At 42.5% G+C, this 6075-nt stretch overlaps 1 protein-coding gene and 1 long non-coding RNA gene across 8 annotated transcripts in view; both read right to left on the reverse strand.

Moving 5' to 3' along the window:
* The window catches only part of LOC117956433, a 47305-nt gene that overhangs the window by 33570 nt on the left and 7660 nt on the right, over nt 1-6075 (reverse strand). The gene's annotated exons all lie outside the window — the stretch shown is intronic.
* The window catches only part of LOC117956438, a 6875-nt gene continuing 1548 nt past the window's right edge, over nt 749-6075 (reverse strand). The window contains exons 2-3 of the long non-coding RNA XR_004659270.1: nt 2633-2637; nt 749-760 (exon numbers count right to left, since the gene is read on the reverse strand). This is a non-coding gene — a long non-coding RNA (uncharacterized LOC117956438). The remainder of the gene's footprint in view (nt 761-2632; nt 2638-6075) is intronic.

The raw sequence follows: 6075 nt of genomic DNA on the forward strand, positions 1-6075 counted from the left end.
ATATATATATGGCTTGGCCAATAAAACAATAGATTTTGATCCGCCTGGCCGCTGTTTCCTTCCTATTTTCCATCCCAAGCGGACATTGGTTTCTATTAACCATGATGACAAAGATTCCCTAACCTTAATGAATAGTTATTTAACACAATCATACCTTAAACCTAACCAAACCTTAAAGCTGCGGTGTGTAATAACTTCTCCCATCTAGCGGTGAAATTAAACATGACAACCAACTGAGTTTCACTTTCTGACTCGGACTGATGAAGGATGTATTCTAGCATGTTAGATCAGACGTGTTATGTATGCGTCATTCTAGAGGGCCGTCACAAACCCTGCTTTTTGTTGTTTAATTGTGGATGACTTGTTGATACATTGGTCGTGGCTCGTGGTGTTTTTCATTGAGTGGGTTGATTTAAAGAATGTCAGTAAGTATTACTGAAGGAAGTAGTGAAGTTCTTAGAGCTCAATGACATGTTTTAATTGCTTGTTTTGACTAACAGTCAAAAGACACAAAGAAATACTGTTTACATGATATGAAACAGAAAGGGCACAAGATTGTTGCATTTGAGAGTGTTTACTTACTAAATGACCTCATTAAACAACTTGTTCTCAAAGTTGTTAATTGATTTTTTTAATGATTGTCTTAGCGCTGTTTGAGCACATTGTTTGGTGTTCTTCGAGAGCCACAGCGACACGATTGTTTTGGTGAACATACAGGAATATCCTTGCTCTCATTTGGTTACAAATGAAACTAGTCCAGCTTTACAGGTTATTTAAGATTAAAAAGAGAGCAAGAAAAAGAACGAGAATGGTGAACCAGCACCAGGGGAGGAGGGGACAAAGAGATTGAAAAATGGATTTGTGTCATGAAAACCTTTGCATTTGAAGTACTGCGTTGATTTAACTGCTCCGTAAGGACTAATACAGCTGCAGTACTGCACTGCAGGGACACAGGTGGGAGAGGGAGGGAGTGAGGGATGAAACACAGGCAAGGACTGTAATGAAGATGGAGGGAACGAGTGGGGAAATTAGGGAGAGAAGATAACTTGATTGTCTAGCTAGGAGTTTAAATTCAGGATTATGTAATACAGGAAGAGGAGGAATGGAGGTCAGAGAGGAGAAAAAGTAAAAGGAACTTAAAGGTGATCAGCAGGGCGGAAAAGAGTGAACTGCCACGAACAAGCTATTTCCACAACAAGCTACACAACACGCTACACAACACATGGACTCAGACTCACACGCACACATAGACGCAGACTCACACGCATACATACGTAAGTGAGGGACGAAAGGTCCTGACAACTCTCTCTAGCAGACCCTCGCCTGTCTACTGCCATCACTCTTGGCTGTGTGTGTGTGCGTGCTTTTGTGTGTATGTGTATGTTTGTGTGTGTGTGTGTGTGTGTGTGTGTGTGTGTGTGTGTGTGTGTGTGTGTGTGTGTGTGTGTGTGTGTGTGTGTGTGTGTGTGTGTGTGGTGACAAGACACATGGCCTGTGACCTGAAGCCAAGTCGGGAGTCTGGCTCACCTCCGCTCTGCGCTGGCACCAAACACTAAGGGAGTCCTGCTCACTATGGCTTGTCGGGGTAATACCTTCATCCATCCATGCGTTCATTCTTCTGTCTGACTCTGTGTGTGTGTGTGTGTGTGTGTGTGTGCGGGTGCGGGTGTGTGTGTGTGTGTGATTGTGTCTAGCATTTAAGACATCTTGGGCTACCCCATATATCTTCAAGCTTCTGGAGGTTTCTGTTTGATACCTGATGTCCTTAATAGTCCAAAGAAAAACAGAAAGTTTTTTTCTGTCTTGTGCCGTTATTTATGTGCTTTAAAAAAAAAACTAAAAACAGGTAATAATCTATTATAATAACTACCACCGACTGATATAACACAACCATAATCCAGCTCATGAAAGGCTTTTGCAAGTGATTTGAGCACATTGCATATTTTAGCTAAAACACTGAAAGTGAAACAAGTTACGGTCATATTTATTTCACTTTTATTGTTTTTCTTTTACTTTAATTTTTTTAACCTGGTTATAGTTTCAACTTAGTTTTAGTTTACTAAAACCATTTTTAACTGCTTAATTTTCTATACTAGCCCTGCCATGAACAGGACTTCACTTGAACTTGAAGAACTTTTCGATCTACAGCTACATCTTCATCCTAGATCTACATCTTCCAGCCTTGTTGCTCCAATTGGAGACTCATTTTGGCGGTTTGTGTGCTGATCCTGGGTCAGTCCAGGTCAGTGCTGTGCCGGAGCTCACACCGTCTTAATGATGTTGCTTAGTGGAAGATTCTCCACAGTGCAGCGAGTAACACACGAACACTGAGCTGTGTTTGTGTGGTTTCTAGTTAAAACCTCCTGTAATTTGATTCAATCTTTTACACTCTTAGTGTGGGGGGTCCTGTAAAGACATTTCCATACCCGGGGGAGAAAATGCAGTTTTACTGAACTTTTCTTTATAAATTGATGATTCAGCTTGCTGTTCTGCTTTCCTCGAGGCATACTGTAATTCTGTCCCCCCCCCCCCTTACAAAAAAAAACCCAGTAAAGCTTTATCCAGGCAAGAAGCTTAAGAGGACTCAGAGTCTACGCTGATGGCTGAGCAATTTTGTGGTGTTTCTTTAGACAAAGACTGCTTTTCAACATGGATCATCACTGTAGGAGACAAGGGCAGATATGCAAGTTTGTAACAACAGTTTGTGTTTGTACCTTTCCTGTTCCAACATGACAACGACCCCCGTGCACAAAGCCAGCTCCTCAAAGAAATGGTTTCTCAGTTTGGTGTGGAGGAACTTGACTGGCCTGCACAGAGCCTTGACCTCAACACCATCACCATCCTTTGGGATAAACTGGAACGAGTCAGACTCATCACCCAACATCACCTCGCTGATGCTTTTAAGGGAGGAGCATGGGATGGGAGCAAATCTCTGCAGCCTGGCTCCAAACTCTGGAGAAAAAGTGGAAACTAGAAGAGTGGAGTCAGAAATCAAACTCACAAATACTTTATGGAACCTCGAAAGGTAAATTCTGAGTTGCAGTTGCACAAATTGTATAAATAACAGGTAGAAATATAAATAAAGAAATACAAGGAGTGTGGATATGTATGGTATTTACATAGTTAAAGGAATGTTATGTTATGGTATTTAAATAATTAAGTAGTTGTAATAATAAAAATCACACTAATATATATAATAATAATAAAAATAATAATGGTAGGAAGGAGGCTGTTAAAGTTTAAGATGCACGGATCAATCGACCTATTACGGTCACCGGCAACAGGTGTCTGCATAGTACTGGAAATGGATTGTATGCTGTAGTCTGGTCACAGTCTTTTTTAATTAAATAAGATAGTGGTTTCTTTTGTTGTGAAACTGGATATTGAACTTTTTTCTCTCTCTTAGGTCAGAGATGCTCATAGCAACCTATCAGTCAAAATATTGACCAGTCGCCTCTCTGTGTATACATCACCCTCTGACTTGGCTGGCAAGATCACACAATCCATCTACAAAAGTGTATGTATGTTTTTCTTCACACACACACACACACACACACACACACACACTACTTAGCGCACAGGTCTGCAGCAAAGGCAACATACTTGAGTCAATACTTTGGAGTTGGGGAGGGAGGAGGGTTGTCGTGTGTTGGTCTGTAATCTCCCAGTCGACTAGACGATTTATTGGTCGATACGTTCTGGCTCGACCAAAATTCTGGTTGGTCGATTTTTTGCCGTGTTATTTCATCAGGTGGAGGCATAGAGCGTAATGGTCTATGGGTGGAAAGCTCTTATTGCTATTGGGGTTGTTTTCAGAGCACCCCTGTTTCACAGGTAACAGTCTGTCTTCAGAACACCCCCCTTGTTTTCTCCTTTGTTGGATTAGCCCGACCTACTGGGGTCAGATTGAAGAAAGAACTAGAAGCCTTGTTTTAGTGGTTTGATGAATATTTATTTAGATGTGAGTGTTTAATTTCCAGTCAGTCCTCCTCTACCATGTCGAAGACATCGCCAGTGTGGCAGCATTTTACAGAAATAGATAACGGGAAAAAGTTGAATGCAAAGTTTGCAGTGCAACAGTTTGCATATCGCAGCTGGACTACAAACATGGCGTATCACCTAAAAACAGTGAGCTAACCTGTCTGCGTTAGGTTGCCCTGTCTTTTTGAGTAGGCTGCATGAACATATCAGAATTGGTATATTTCATAGTCTAATAATCGTTTTATAACTACCGGCGCACCCACCTGCAACTACGGTAGTGCCCCCCAGTCACACCCAGACCCCCCTGGACCCCCTCCCAGACACACCCAGACACCCCCAGACCCCCCTGGACCACGCTGGATGTTCAGCCTCTATCATCCAAATGCAAAAGTTATATCACAGAAGGAGTTGTTGACTTTATTGCTCAGGATATGAGGCCCATTGCTGTTGGTTGTTGGGCTGAGGTTTTAAGAACTTGTTAATCAACAGCACCAGCACGCCACACCATCATATGGACTAACCCAAAATGTGAGGGACTCAAAGAGAAAGTTTTAGAGTTAATGCAACACAGCGAGGCACTGAGCTTGACCACAGATATGTTTAAATATACATTAAAGTTGACGTGCCTTTTGTGTTTTAGAGTAAAAGCTTTAAACTAATAGTCTATTCGTGTCTCCGTGTTTTTTTTCTGGCATTATTTCCGCCCCTCCGTTTTCATGACTTCAGTCGACCAAGATTTTCTTTGGTGTGTAAGGTGATTCCTCAAAAACAATCGACAGAGAAGAAAAAGCACAATGGAGTTGTTTAACTAGAAGGCAGCTTAACTGGAATAACTGTTAAAGAATATAAGGGCGATAGAGAAGATGTGTAGAGAAGAAGTTTAAAGTTGTATTTACTCATTATCTCTCATTAATGGCCAATACATTGTGTTGTAGCACCGCCTAAATGTGCAATGCTAAAGTAAAGTCTCCTTTTTCATTTCAATAAAACAACGCGGACCAGTGGAGCAGGAACTATTGAGCTGTGTGCAGTTTACTGACACCACCTTACAGAACTCGCAAGTATTGAAATTCAAGACGTTACCTCAGAGGGCCAGTTAGAAAAATGTGAAACTGCCCGGTGAAGCTTTTAGTTACTTTTCAAGCAGCTTCACTACTAAAGATTCATGGGCCACGGGCACTTCAGGCTTCCATGTTGAGAACCTGGAGAAGGGACGTGGGCACACAGACATTGTGATGTTAATTCAGAGGGGAAATGAGGAGACGAGACACAAAAAGGAAGAGCCTGAAGGAGGCATCACCTTCTTTTTCCATTACTGGCTTAAATCGATTTAGCTAAAAATAAAAGCGGCAGGACTCCGCTCTGATCGTGTTGCATTCACGCATGACCGCGCCGGCCAAGTGTCACATCACATGCATTATCCAACCTGTGTTTATTTATGTGGAAATGGAGCTGCTGCCTGCCAGACTGTGAGTCTGTTCTTTACTCTCTGTCGCCGTTTCCTGCCAACTGAAACACAGAAGCCAAAACAAGACTACACTTGCAGACTGATGGATCAGATTACAGCTCAGATGGCACAAACCACCGCCTGCGTAATGTATAGATTTTATTATTAGTGTCCTATATTGATGTTTGATGACAGTGAATCTACACAGCTGATTGTCATGAGGCAGCTTTTGGAAAACCAACGTTATGAGTTTCATACTTTTGTGTGATTTAGTCTTTTTGTCTAAGACGTGCAGCACTATGAGCATGTAAATTGTGGGTGAGCGGCTGACCTCAGTTGCATTATTACTGCCAGGTGAGGAAATTAGGTGACTTTGCCTTGTCTACTAGCCACAGTAGCGGTGGATTATGAAATGGATTGGGCAGCTTTTCTTAAAGAGTGCTGTTGCTAAGTAACAGTGCACAGTGGAGTCACGTTACGTTACTGCGTAGACGGGACCTCAAGAGCACAGTGTCATACAGCTGGGGGAGACGGGACCCCAGGAGCACAGTGTCATACAGCTGGGGAGACGGGACCAGGAGCACAGTGTCATACAGCTGGGGAGACGGGACCAGGAGCACAGTGTCATACAGCTGGGGGAGACGGGA

Source organism: Etheostoma cragini, chromosome 14 (genome assembly GCF_013103735.1).
Source record: "Etheostoma cragini isolate CJK2018 chromosome 14, CSU_Ecrag_1.0, whole genome shotgun sequence".
Classification (NCBI taxonomy): Eukaryota; Metazoa; Chordata; class Actinopteri; order Perciformes; family Percidae; genus Etheostoma; species Etheostoma cragini.